This window comes from Seriola dumerili, unplaced genomic scaffold, assembly GCF_002260705.1.
Source record: "Seriola dumerili isolate Sdu_G_001 unplaced genomic scaffold, Sdu_1.0 BDQW01000149.1, whole genome shotgun sequence".
NCBI classification, from domain to species: domain Eukaryota; kingdom Metazoa; phylum Chordata; class Actinopteri; order Carangiformes; family Carangidae; genus Seriola; species Seriola dumerili.
The window spans coordinates 3116712-3130237 of NW_019174404.1; the positions used below are offsets into that span (position 1 = coordinate 3116712).

Sequence of the window (13526 nt, forward strand, 5' to 3'; positions counted from 1 at the left end):
GCCAGTGTGTAATAAAGTATTATAACTAGAATATGAGTAAAAAGTAAGAATTAGAAGAAGAAGAAAATGTACATGTAGTGTATATCGGCTGGGTGTGTGGGCGGGCTGTGCCATTTTTCAGGATGCAGAGAGGTCAGAGTTCACCGGCCTGAGAAGAGCTGCTTTCTGAATCTCTCTGTGTTGTGGCTACGGAGGCGCGCACTCGTGTGTGTGTGTGTGTGTGTGTGTGTGTGTAGGTCCTCGTGTATCGTCCTCTCAGTACAGTAGCCTACAGTACGCTGTAGTTCATTACAGTAATTACTGGCTGCAGGATTCGGGGTCGGCTTGTGTTGCAGGAGCCTAGGCCCCGGGCTCCTGCAGCTATAGGAGCATGTGTACGGCCTTAAAGGAAGCTATTAATAGACAGATAATCACACAGGACACAGTAATCCCTCTACAGAGACACAGAGAGAGAGAGAGCACAGCTAACCGGCTTGGAGCAAGGCGACTGAGAATGAATGTGAGGGATAGAGAGAGAGACTCTACCACTGCTGTGTACATGAAAGTGTGTGTAACTGTACTTACAGAGTGTGAGAGACTGTGTGTGTGTGGCCTAGAATAACCCAGAAACTACCCTTCATTCGCATCAGCTGGGAAGAACCCTGGAGCAGAAATGTTACCACCCCCCCACATAAACACACACGCACGCACGCACGCACGCACGCACACACACACACACACGCACACACACACACACACACACAGAGCCATGTCCATACATCAGCACAAAGAGCAGCCTGTGGCGGGATGCTGCCAGTCTTTGAGCTCACAAATCAAACCATGAGTAATAGTCTCTAATTGATAAGTTAATCCTGTTAATCAGTAAACCGATCATCTATCCCAATTTTCAACGAGACCTTTAACATTTTGATCAATTAACACATTAATTAACAGGGCAGCAGATAATGATGCCAGGAGCTAAAGGAGACATCTTTAAATTACCAATACCAATCTAAAGATGTTCAATTTTCAATGCCATACAAAAGAAAACTAAACTTTATTTGGTCTGTATTTTACTGAGGATACCTGGTCAGGTGACCACTTGAGTAGACAGACCTCTCACTCAGATGACCTGGCCTGATTTAATGTTGAATGCAGAATGGTGGGGATGACAGACTGGTTACCTTGCGTACTGATTACCTACTTAAAACTTGCAATAATGTGGAACACCATGGCATGTAACATGACTGCAATGTCCACAGTTCGATCCCAGCCAGGCACTTGTGATGCATGTCACACCTGTCTCTCCTGCCTGTCTCCTCCCCATCAACTGTCCAACTGTTGTGTGTAAGACTAATGAGGAAAAATGCAGCACACACTCTGCCAGGTTCAAAGGACAATAGCCTTTGAACATAGATCATTATTAGGGCTGAAACGAACAAATACTGACATAATCAAATGTTTGTTCGCATCTATAAAATGTCAGAAAATAGTCCAAAACCAAAGACATTTAGTTAAGAGTTAAATGTCAATTGTTTGTTTCAGTAAATAAATGTATATGTCACCTTAGAAGGAATGAAACATCCAACCTTGACAGTGTCAGTGCCACAAAATGCTGCAATGTTTTTCAATCCACATGCGGTTTGTGAGAACCTCAGTGTGACCAGAGGTTTCACCCCTCCACCACAATAATTCACCACATTACAGCGAATGTTTCCTGGACAGAGGTGATGAAAGTGCACGGCAAGGACAGCGGGACGCATTAACTGGTTAAACATTCAAAGAATCTTTGCTTATATTTTTCCGTCCCTGTTTGACACGTGACCTCAGTCTGAGGCCTGTGACTCAGAGTCAAACCACATGTCACCCACAGACCTATAAAGACCTGAGCTGGTGTTTCCTGCTGGCTTCTCTGCTTGTATGCCTAATTTGTGGTATAAGCAAACTAGTTAGTCAAATCAAAGCTAAATGACTTTATAATAGAAGAAAGCTCATTAACATACCTACACCTGCTCAACTTCTCAGGCTACATGAACCTGCTACTTATGACAATGATTTCAAGTTTAAGCATCTTTAATCTCTCATAAATTCAGCTGATCTTCTGGAGTCGCTCAGATGAACACACTGACCAGACCAATTTGTCGTAAGACCTAAACTGAAGCTCTTCCATGACTAAAACTGCCCATATCACTGAGGGAATTTACTTTTCCCATCCATCTTTATCCCCAAATCCATTTAGCTGGTACAAATGTGATCTTTTTTAATCCAGCAGCCACTGTGGCCGGTGGATGAAAAATGAGGGCTGACGTGAGTGTTTGGCAGTCGCCGATCCACTCCGTCAGCCTCTCTGTGCATAAGCCAACCATCATTTGGAGGATTATTATGGCTGTATCACAGCAGCACCAACAGCTAAAGGAAGTCGCTGGGGGCAGTAAAGTGGGCTTTATTACAAAATGTGTCAAGTCTAGTTGATTGCGGCATTCTATGTGCTTGTTTTTAATTGTTGATATTTTCTGACATAGGTTGGTAGCACATTCAAACGTTAACTTGACAATGTTTGGGTTAAGGTTAATGACAGCTGGGGTAAAGATCTGGATGTTAAAGATTAGTCTAAGAAGCTTGAAGGGGCCTCTGTCTCTAGGGGGTCCAGAACGATACATCCAATCAGTGTCCTCCAAAGATATTAATTATGGTTTTCCCATACAAGCAAAATAGAATCCCACATATGTCACGTGTTGTGGTGATTAACAGCTATTTAACTGGTTGAAGAAACAATAGAGCTTTGTAGGTGGGATTAAGAACGGGATGTCTTCTGCCTATAAACGAGCCAGCAACCAAGACATGGCCATGAAAATAACAACCTTTGATGAGAACCAAGAACCATCATTTATTTCCGTCTCTGACAGACCCCCCCCCCTAGAAACCACTACTTCATAGTAAATACATTTGCTCTGTGCATTTTAACTCACAAACTTATCAATCTACTGCAGACTCAATTAAACAAACTCCCCCTGAGCAACAGCGAGAATATTGGAGAGAATTTTTGTCGTGTTCAAAGAAACATCAAACTGGATTCAGATATGAGCAGTTCTTGGCAATGATTCAATATTACTGTGGTCTCATATTTCCATGGTCTCATTTCAGGATAATGTTACTGTACTCTGTTGTCCAAATGAATGATTTAATGCGGATTTTAATGTCACATACAGAGTTTTGTCTAATGCAGAACAGTGGAACTTCAATTTGATTATTTTCACGTGTAATTTTTCATAGATTTTGAGTTGTGGTAAATACCAATACAGAAAAAAAAAATATATATATGTATTAATACACACAAAATATTTACATGTTTTCTTTGTCACAATATTCTGGACTGTTGATCAGTCACAAAGAGACACTTGAAGATGTAATTTCTCACAGACTGATGTGACAACCAGCATTTTTCACTATTTTCTGGATTTTGTAGAAAAAAGGATTGATCAAAAAGATAATCAGCACATTCATTTTCATTCTTTAAGTGAAGATGGGACCTGCCTGTCTGCTGTGCGACCGTTCCCGCTGACAGAACAGGTTCATTTCTAAATAAAAACATGTAGTAGCGCAGATCTGAACCTGGTGTTCTAGGAAACGAGTGGCGATAGAGGATGACTGTTGACACCAGGTCGCAGAACTATAAAAGCATCACTGTTCCTCATGAAGCAAACTGGTCTCATATCAACACGACTATTCTGAGATACTTTATGAGTGCGGCCCGGGCCTGTGGAAACACTGATGCTCTGCTCTGGTTTCAGCCGTCTTAGCCTGGTTTTCTCCTCCTTGCTTGTTCTGTTTCTCAAGCTTTGGAAGAGACTCTCATCTGGGCTCCCTTGGCAGAGGAAGAGAGAAGTCGCTGCTGCTTAATTAATGGTGGAAAAAAGCTTAACGACTCACAGCACGAGAGAGAGAGAGAGCAGTTGGATGGCTCACCACAGGAACTCCTTTAAGTTAGGCTAATTACATAACAGCATCAATCTATTGAACACAGGCTCAGAGTCTAGCAGCTTGTAAATGTATACATCCATCTTTAAGGAAGAGTAGCTTGTAAAATATGTTGTTTTAATGTTGTTGTGTGTGCTTTTTTTGATGATCTTTAGTGCTAAGTCTCAAATATGGTATGTAATTAGAAAAAGCATAGACTCTGCAGAAGATGTGCTCAGGGAAAAACATGGTGTGTCTTCCAGATTACATCAGCAACTGATTATTCCAGCAGCCAAACGTGACTTGGCAGCGCTCACTCCTCAGTCCGGTCATCAAAATTAAGTGCAAACCTGCTCCGAAACTGCACAAGTGCAACTATCACAACACTGAAACCACAGGGGAAATTTTCAAAACAAACAAAATGTGTTTTTGAAATGAAACACTCAGAGGTGTCACGTTGTTATCTGTACAAAGTGACAGAAATGAAGGAGCTGGGAGGTTCAGGAAAACCAGATAAACAAAGGTTTCTGCCTCAGAGCCATGAACATGTGGGTGATAGGCACCACAACTGCCTAACTGCTTCATGTGTGGTTATTTAATGGCCACTGGATGTACTTAGCGGCTCCCCCACGCTGACGGTGTATAAATGCATGGCAGGGCACCGCATTCTTTGGTAAACAACTTCCACTAATGGAGCTGTTTTGAAAGGAGCAACATGGTTGAAAACACAGATCGTGCAACTGAAAACAACCCTCCACCGCCAGCGAGAATGTAGTAAGAAATAAGTCCAGACACAAACAGAGAGATCATAGTGTAGCTTGAACGCCTGAGTCAAGTGACTGAAAAGCTAACTGACAAAATTAGTTAAAGTCATGGGGATGATTAACTAAACTGGACAGTGCATCCCCCCCCCCCCCCACCTATTCTCAAGAACAAAAATTGGCACCTTCTTCACGTCACATAGCTCATATACTGTGTTGCCTTTGGCCAAATGCTGGTAACATCTGGGCAAATGTTTTCTGCCGTACCTGCAGTGTGAGCAGGTAGCTGTCTTGACTTTCAGACTGTATAGAAAATGGGTCTTGAAGAGGCTGCACATTTGAAAAAAACAAACAAAAAAAAACCCACTTAAATCCTGCAATTTGCAGTTACAGACTTTTTTTATGTTCTCAAGGTGGAGAGGTGAGAACACCTACAAGATGCTGCAAGATGCATCTTAGGGGTTGCTAGACATGGGGACAGTGGACATTGCTTTTTGTGAGAGATCACAAGCCAAAACAGTCAGAAACCACAGTGCTTTGACAAACTAGAACGTATATATTTCATAAATATTATGATGTATTTCAGGTTATTTTTCCCTCTTACATTTATGGAAATAATGACCTCATCTGGCTGCTGAATTTTATAATATCATAGCTTGTTTATCATTGGAAAATACCTCACTATTCCAGGGCTGTACTGTTGCATGCAGTGCTACACAGGTTTTAGTGGAAATACAAGTCTGGGAAGAGAAACATAGGAAGGTGTAAGATAACCAGTAGACGCACTCTTTCAGAACAGTCCACACACACTCAGTGTAAAGGGGAAAACCCCTTGTCTCTAAAAGCAGTGAGTGTGTGTGACTGAGCGAGCGGGCTTGAGTTACGGCAGGGGAGAGGGAGAGAGGGAGAGAGAGAGAGAGAGAGAGAGAGAGAGAGAGAGAGAGAGAGAGAGAGAGTGAGCAGCTCCAACAGATGGACTAAGCAGGTGACTGGACCCCGGCCTGAAGGTCAGTTTGTAGGGCGTTATGTACTGACTATGACGATATTATGTATGTACACAAACTACCAGGGTTCCATTCAGCCGTCACAAACAGCCATCATAAAGGTATAAACAGAGGAGGTTAAGGTGGACTGGAGATTAGTCCAACAATCAGGGCTATTGACGGAGGAATGTCAAGGCGCTGTGGGTGTGACCTTTGTGCTCCTCGCTGCTGGTGGCTTCTAATTAACCTGATTAACCCACAGAGAGGTGCAGCTTTTCAGCCCACAGCCAGCCTTTAATTGTTGGTCACATGAACAGTCAGGGGTAAAGGAAGCCTCATCAATAGTTAGGAAATGTTTTAAAGGTTTTGTCACTTTCTCGCCTGTAAAAGCACGTGAGCTTCTTAGTGGCTGAATATGGCAGATGAAGCTTTCTATGCCGTTTGTCTGAGTGACTGTAAACAGGAGCAGCTGATAAATACATTAAACTAAAGCATAGACTGGAAGAATAAAATTGACTAATGATTTATCTGACTACTGTTGGCATCTTTGCAAAATCCTTATGTCAACAAAATCAATTAACTTTCTTTCTTTCTTTTCTGAAATTTAAAGTTTTTTCCCACAAATCAAAACAAAACCAGCCAATTTCTCTCGAAGATATATATGTAACAGTGCATATGTCACAAATACACACATCTGTACATGAGGCTCTGTTATGAGAGTTACATGCTTATAACAGAACAATACGCTTCAACTCAATGACCCAGATTTTATTGTGCTTGACTGCTCTCTAATACGTCTAATGTCTTTAAATCTTTCCTAAAATTCACTAGCATATGTATTGGAGCCGAGCCACTATGAACTAATCCCAGATATAATCGGTATTGGCCAAAATGTCAGTCATTAAAACACAAAACTGCATTGCAGAAATGCCTAAATCTGTGCACCAGAGATCAAAGACAAGTTTATTTTTTAACTTTAACTTGTCCAGCTCTGAATCTTTCTGCTCCATGTTTCTTCCTGAGTGTAGTAAACTACAGTTGCTGTCGATCAAGTACACAAATATGAAATCACGTGTCCCTTTAAAGGGGCTATTTGTAAGTTTTCTCAGCAGCAAAACATCGTTTCTCGCCAGGAGCAGGTGGTGGTGATTGTCGATTGACAAGAGCTTCAGCCATTGTTGTGTTTACAAGACAAAAGGTTATGATACATCCTCTGAGCAGGGCTACGTCTGCAGGGCAGATTGGAGGCTATAGTGTGTCGCTATCGGAGAGTGGCGAGACGGGCCGGGGCTCGCTGGTTAGCGTGCAAACTTCAGTAGAAGAAAACACATGATGAGAGACAAGAGTTAACATTGGTGTTTCTTTCCACCGCTGGAGACAACTTTTAGCAAGTGAAGGAATGAAGTTTGATGCTGAACTCACAAGATTTCTTCTAGACCGGTAAGCAAGCAATGTTAATGCTAACGGTAGCTATGTAGCAATAAAAAAACTCACAAACAGCTCCTTTAAAGCTTTAAAAAAAATAACAGCAATTTCTACAATTGCCATTAAAAACACTGTGGAAAACAACTGCCTCTTTTTGAATGAAGCTCAAGGATGGAGCTCAAGGCACTTGTATATAGGCTCCAGCTTTCAGCCAAACCTCCGCTTCTACAATAAACCTTACCGAACTAAATTTATACATACAAGCACCTTCATCTCAGCCGAAACTGTGCGTCATGTTTCCTGTGGGGGAGCACAGTTTCCCAGCAGTCACTGCTGTCGCTACTGGGCCCATAAGCGATTGAGGTTAAACATTACATAAAGGATTACAGTGAGAAGAGCTGACTGTCATAACATCTGTTCTGTTTGGTCCTCAAAGCAAAGGAAGACAGACATGACCCAGCAACATGGCTGTTATCAGCTGTCGATGCAAATCTCCACAGGAAGCGGGCACACGACCAGCTGCTCGACAGTCATGACGCTGTGGTGACACTCACATGTGTGCACACATGTACACACATTTGGTTGATACAGTGCAGCCGTGTCCTGTGCCAGACACGCACACAACACAATACAGTTGCAGCAGGAGTCAAGTCGACCTTGTGTAAAGCTATAGAAGCGAGATTCAGGCTTTTGTGCAAAATACTTAAAGAGTTCAAGGATTTATTTTTATTTTCATGAGTTTCATGAATTTGGTGACATAAGACATAACTCTATGGTCTCACTGAACCATTTTCTCAAAAAAAAAAAAAAAGTCATGAGGGGGAGGATAGTTCAAGTTGGCCCTGTATTTTACACCACAGGAAGCCAAAACATACAACTGATATGCACTAGTGTGCAAAAGTTTTAGGCACTATAAATGTTTAGATTCTTATTCCACCACACAGTCCCATCAGGAGGCGACAACAAGCCAAACATACAGCCAAATAATGAAAAAGTGGACTGCACCAGCCAAACTGAAAAAAGTGTAACCATGGCAGCCAAGTCAAACCAGAACTAAACTGGATCACAGTGCACCATACCTGGTGCAATTAGTGCAATACAGAGCACTTTAGGTGCAGTTACTTTCATTTTGTGTTATCGATTATTCTATATAACTCATTAACTGAATCTATAAAATGCCATTAATGGCAAAAATGCTCAAAGAAAAGTCTGGTTTTGTCTGACCAGCAGTTCAAACTCAAAAGCTATTCAACTTAAAATGATATAAAACAAAACAAAAAAAGACAAAAAAAAAAAAACACAGCAAAATCTTCACATTAGAGAAGCTGGAACCAGAGAGTGTTTGGCTTTTTTGCATGATGGATGCTTTAAAAATGAGACTGTACGACTTTTGCGGCTATTGTGGCCACAAATGATGATTATAGGATGAACATTTAAATAAATACATGATAAAACGTACTGTAGTCTAACAGAAGGACAAGTAGAAAAGAGTTGAAGTCAGCAAACTGACTCAGCAGTGTTAGTCACATACAAATAGCTGGCTTAGGTTTGATAACATTAGCCACTATTAGCTACTGGGCAGACCAGACCAAGTCAGGCTGCAGCTGCTAAACACCTGAGTGTGATGAATAGAGCAACAACTTTAGTTTTGCTTATCAGTTACACAGTCCCACTTTAAAGGATTAGCCGACTATTAAAATTGTGAACAGTAATTTTCTGTTAATCAACTGATGTTTTCAGCTGAATCAGAGCTGACTAAAAGGACTGACATCGAAGCACAAATAAAATCTAATGACACTGTGTCCCAGTCCGTGCTGTAGCAGTTTCATGCTGTTTCCTTGTCTAACACTGTACTGTAGTAGATTTGTACTTCAGATACCAGCACTGAAGTCAGACTCTGCAGTGCATGTTCTTCTAGCACAACACTGACAGTCGAATACTCATGTCCGGTCCAGAGAGGTTAGAGAAGGCCTAGTCTGCACTGTGCTATACATTCAGCTACTGTACATACATGTACCGGCCCTGTACAGGCACCAGTGCAGGATTTGTGTAATGGAAGACCTCAAACATATAAATATACATTCATGACCCAGAAAGAAGCTCCCTGTGCCCCTTTCTCCATGTTCTCAGGTCTCATATAATCATCCGTGCAAGGCGCCAGGCTGCTGTCAATCATTAACACACACAGTCGTCCTGGTAAACTTTGCTCCTGCTACTGCAGCCAACAACATGGCAGATGGCAGAGCTGTGGAGGGCCTAGTCACTTTCACTAGGTAACGAGGTGTCACAGGGACTAAAATGTCTGAATTAAATCTGACTGAGAGAAACTATGAGGCTCCTGTAAGCTCTGTCACAGACCTGTTTTATTTCCTTTTGAACTCCTCATGCTCTTTATATTTTTGTCTTGGAGCACTTTGGATCCCAGTAACCCTAAACCACAGAACACCTTCCCAAGCTCAGACACTAAAACCCAACAGCAGCACCCCCTGCTTTCTCTAATTTTGCCTTTCTGTTGCTGGAGTCTGGTACTGACACCCACCGGGGGTTAGGGGTTACATTCCCTGTACAGTTCAATGAGTAAACATAACATAAAAACATCATCCAGCCTTCGGTGCGCGGGTTTCTATTCCTCCTTGAGCTGGACGTTAATGCTTGTTGCATCATGGGCCTGAACAATTAATCGAAACATTATCAATTGGAGTATGGCAAGTGTAATATCCAAATCATAGAAGCTGATATTTCTTAAACAATTAAATAAAGAAATGAGGCCTTGTAGTGCTACCTGATGTAAGGGAACACGCTTGTTTGGTTCACACCCATGAAAAGACACATCATTTCACAATAGTTGCCAGTTATGTGTCACAATAACAAACAATCAATTGAATGCTCATTTACAGCCAACTGCTGTTAATTGATATTAGTGTCAAATGTTGCACTAACTCTATTAGTTTAAAAGGATTATTTGACAAATCAATTTAAAAAAAAAAATCAGTGTGCAACAAATTAGATTATCTGTTAATCATTTAGCCAATAAATAAATAGATACAGGTTTCAGTTTCTAAAAGGTGAATATTTGCTGGTTCATTGTAAACTGAAAGTCTGTGGGTTTTGGACTGTTGGTCACAGAAAACATGATGTTTTATGCCACCACCTCAGGCTGTAGGAAACTGTGATGGGTGTTTTTTCACCAGTTTATAATTCAATTGATTTATTAATGGAGACGATGATCAGCTGATTAACTGATGATGAAAAGTAGCTGCAGCCCCAGCCGAATGATGAAAGTCTCAGGTAATTAAGTTTCTCTGTCATGTTGCAATTAATAATCAATTAGGTCAAAAACTAAGGGGATTTACAATAGTTTAAACCTGCAATCCTCACACTTCAGATGATGAAACCTACAGATGTTTGGAATTTTTATTTAGTAAAAAACCTTAAAATGTTAAATCAGTTGTAGAAAAAGTTGTTCACTGTTGCCACCATAACCCTGTCCATCAAAAAATCCATTAATAGACTGATAGGCTTATTAAAGCATGAATATTTTTATCTATTTCAATATGGTTGAACATGAGTGGCAGTAAAGTTCACGAAGAGACAGATTTCTTGAAATATATTTTGTGCCACAGGTGAGGAAATGGCTTTACAGTCTGTAGGTGTAAAGACACCGACTGAAGCTTTAAGGCTTAAACATTTTACCTTCTTTACTTTCTCTGCAATCAAAGCAAACATTAATATTATACATGTAAATGTACACATCTAATTTCCTTTAACTCTAAAGCATCAACAACCACAGTGGCAGTGCAGCGTTGTTTGGCTCTGGCTGGACAGACCTTCACATAACTGACAGGTCACAGGTTTGAACCCGGTGACAGCTGATGTGTCATGTCAACGTTTCCTTGAGTAAGATGCTGTTTCGAGAGCATCAGCACAAAGTCTGAAGTGTAAACGCTGCCCTCTGAGGCGGCGGCGGCAGCAGGAATGATCATCTGGGACGGTTCGCACAAAGGCCGCCTTCACGAGTCCAGGTGAGCCCGCTAGGACGCTCACAGGAGCCACATAGCAGGAATTCCTCCAGCTGTGAGCAGCACAGAATCAAACTTAACACAACGCAGCGCAGCGCAACACAGGAGGTACCTGTCCTTCACTTCGGCTCACTATTCACCTCCTGCTGCAGAGTTTTCCTAACACAACAGCCAAGTCAGCCGCTGGTCAACACGCAACAAGCTTGTGTGGTGTCAGACGAAGATGGGTCTCCGTCAGCACGTGCTAATCTTCACTGCCATGAGGTGGATTAGGGTTGGTTTAGATTTTATCTATTAGGTCTGAGTCCAAACTTCAACACTTCTTTGGAGCCGATTCAAATGTGTCGTGCCAAGTATTTAAGACTTGGAACTAAAACTTGCTTTCATTCTTATTTTACTGCACATCTGTATATTTTTAGCTAATGGTATGATTTTATCAATTGCTTTGTCTGTTTGTTTTGTCTTGGCTGTTGTTGTCTCTCCTTAGACTACACATCACAACACAATCAATGCATTTCAGTATTTTATTCTACTTTCATACCTGTAGTGTCTCGTGATTTTGTGGCATTTTAGCCCAAATAGCGACAAGAGTTCAAAATTAGAGACAGATATAAAGTCTCTGTGCAACACATGAGTTTCATGCTTTTTCTTTGGAACTATGGTAAATTGCATCATCCCTATTAAATAAATAAACTAAATTGGTTTCACTTATTTTTCTTAGACTAGCTACTATGTGTATTCATTGACTTCCTGTAATACATTATGTGTTGCATTGTCTTTTATCCATTAGAAGAAGAAGAAAAAAAAAAACAGAGGCTTGAATTGAAAAAAAATTGAAAGAAGTTTTAAGACACTTGTGCAGTGTGAAATTATGTTATTGCCATTTCCTGACATTTTCTAGACTACTATTAAGCCCTATACTGTAAACACTCTACATGTGCGTTGACACATGTAGATGGAAGCTCAGCAGGCCCAAACGTAACTTCACTCCACTTCAGTAATCTTTAAGTGGAAAAGGAGATTTCTTTGCAAATCCTGGCTTCTTTTGACGTTTCGTGCCAGTTTAAACTCGGAACCGGTTTGATCCGCGAGCCACAGACTAAATCCACGTAGTCGAATGCCAACATTTGCTCTACTACAACACATTCTTCCATGAGGAATCATATGGATAAAATGTACTCATTCCATCAGTGAACTTTCCATTCTCCTCTCAGCCAGTAAAAACACTCGTCTTCTGTTACCATCCCAGTCCATTTTAAGTCTACCTTTCCATCTGCCTCTCTCTCTCTCTCACACACTCTCTCTCTCACACACACACACACACATGACAGGCTGGGCCGGCTGGTAGTAGCAACAGCCCCTGACAGCAGAGGCTAACTTTAACACTCCATGCTCCTGTGCTAGCAAGTATGCGCTCCCCCACAACACCCGCACATAGAAAAATGTCACTCACTTAATCAGGTTTCCGCTCCCTGTTAGGCACCAACAGTAGCAAACGACGGTCATGAACGTCGCTGGGTGAGCTGATTTGAGCCAAACATGTGAACGACAGAAGTTTTAGCAGACCCACGCTCCTCCTGTGTCTTGTTTGTAGCGAGTGGGGCTGGAAAAATGTAAAGAGACACCTCGTGGATCAGGTTTCTCCTGAGGGGAGGACGTGGAGGGGAGGGAAGACACGGCAGCGTGTCGGTGGGCTTCATTGGCCAAACAGAGACCAGAGGAAGCCGCAGAGAGGCCGGGGGGGTGGGGGGGGCGGTGCAGCATTGTACATCTCTCTCTTTCTGTCTATTTTTTGCTCCTCTCTTTTTGAAAGCCTGCTGCCCAGGGAGGTCAGAGGCAGATCAGTCCTCCTACACGAGGTGGACGTGAGCCTGAGACGTGAGAGGAACCTAATTCAGGTTGAAAATGGCGACAACACGTTCAACCACAGGAGGATTTGCCCCCATTAGCGCTGGCTGCTGCTGAAATCAGTTATGTTCTTCAACAGACAGTGTTACTCATGTTTTCCCCGTTTATGCCACAGCATCTGTGATAGGGAGGGGGGGGAGACGTGACCACCTCCAGGACACCGGGGAGGAGCACGAGGACAAGACACCTGATTTTTATTCACAAATCTTTCTCCTCTCCTCACACGGATGTTGGTGGACTTCAGATTTACCCCTGGGACTTTCAGTTTGCCAGCCAGACTCAACAGGCACAGAAACTGTAAAAACTCATGGCTGGTGGTAATTGTCCTTTTTCCTCTGTTGGATAGCAGTTCTTACTTAAATGTATTTGTCTACGTCTTTTCTTTGGAGAAAGGTAAATGTGAGTTAAGTATGTTTCGAATGGTGGAAATGGAAGCAGCAGAGGCCGAGATACCCTGTCGTTTTGCATGAAATTGTTGGAGCTGCCATTCGGTT

At 42.0% G+C, this 13526-nt stretch overlaps 1 protein-coding gene across 7 annotated transcripts in view; it reads right to left on the reverse strand.

Moving 5' to 3' along the window:
- The window catches only part of ppp2r5e (protein phosphatase 2 regulatory subunit B'epsilon), a 68732-nt gene that overhangs the window by 13746 nt on the left and 41460 nt on the right, over positions 1-13526 (reverse strand). The window contains exon 1 of one of the 7 annotated variants that reach the window (XM_022750149.1): positions 12578-12707. The exons of the other annotated variants lie outside the window; for them this stretch is intronic. The gene's annotated coding sequence lies outside the window, so the exon portion shown is untranslated. Of the gene's footprint in view, positions 1-12577; positions 12708-13526 lie in introns of those variants that run through there. 7 annotated transcript variants of the gene reach the window in all.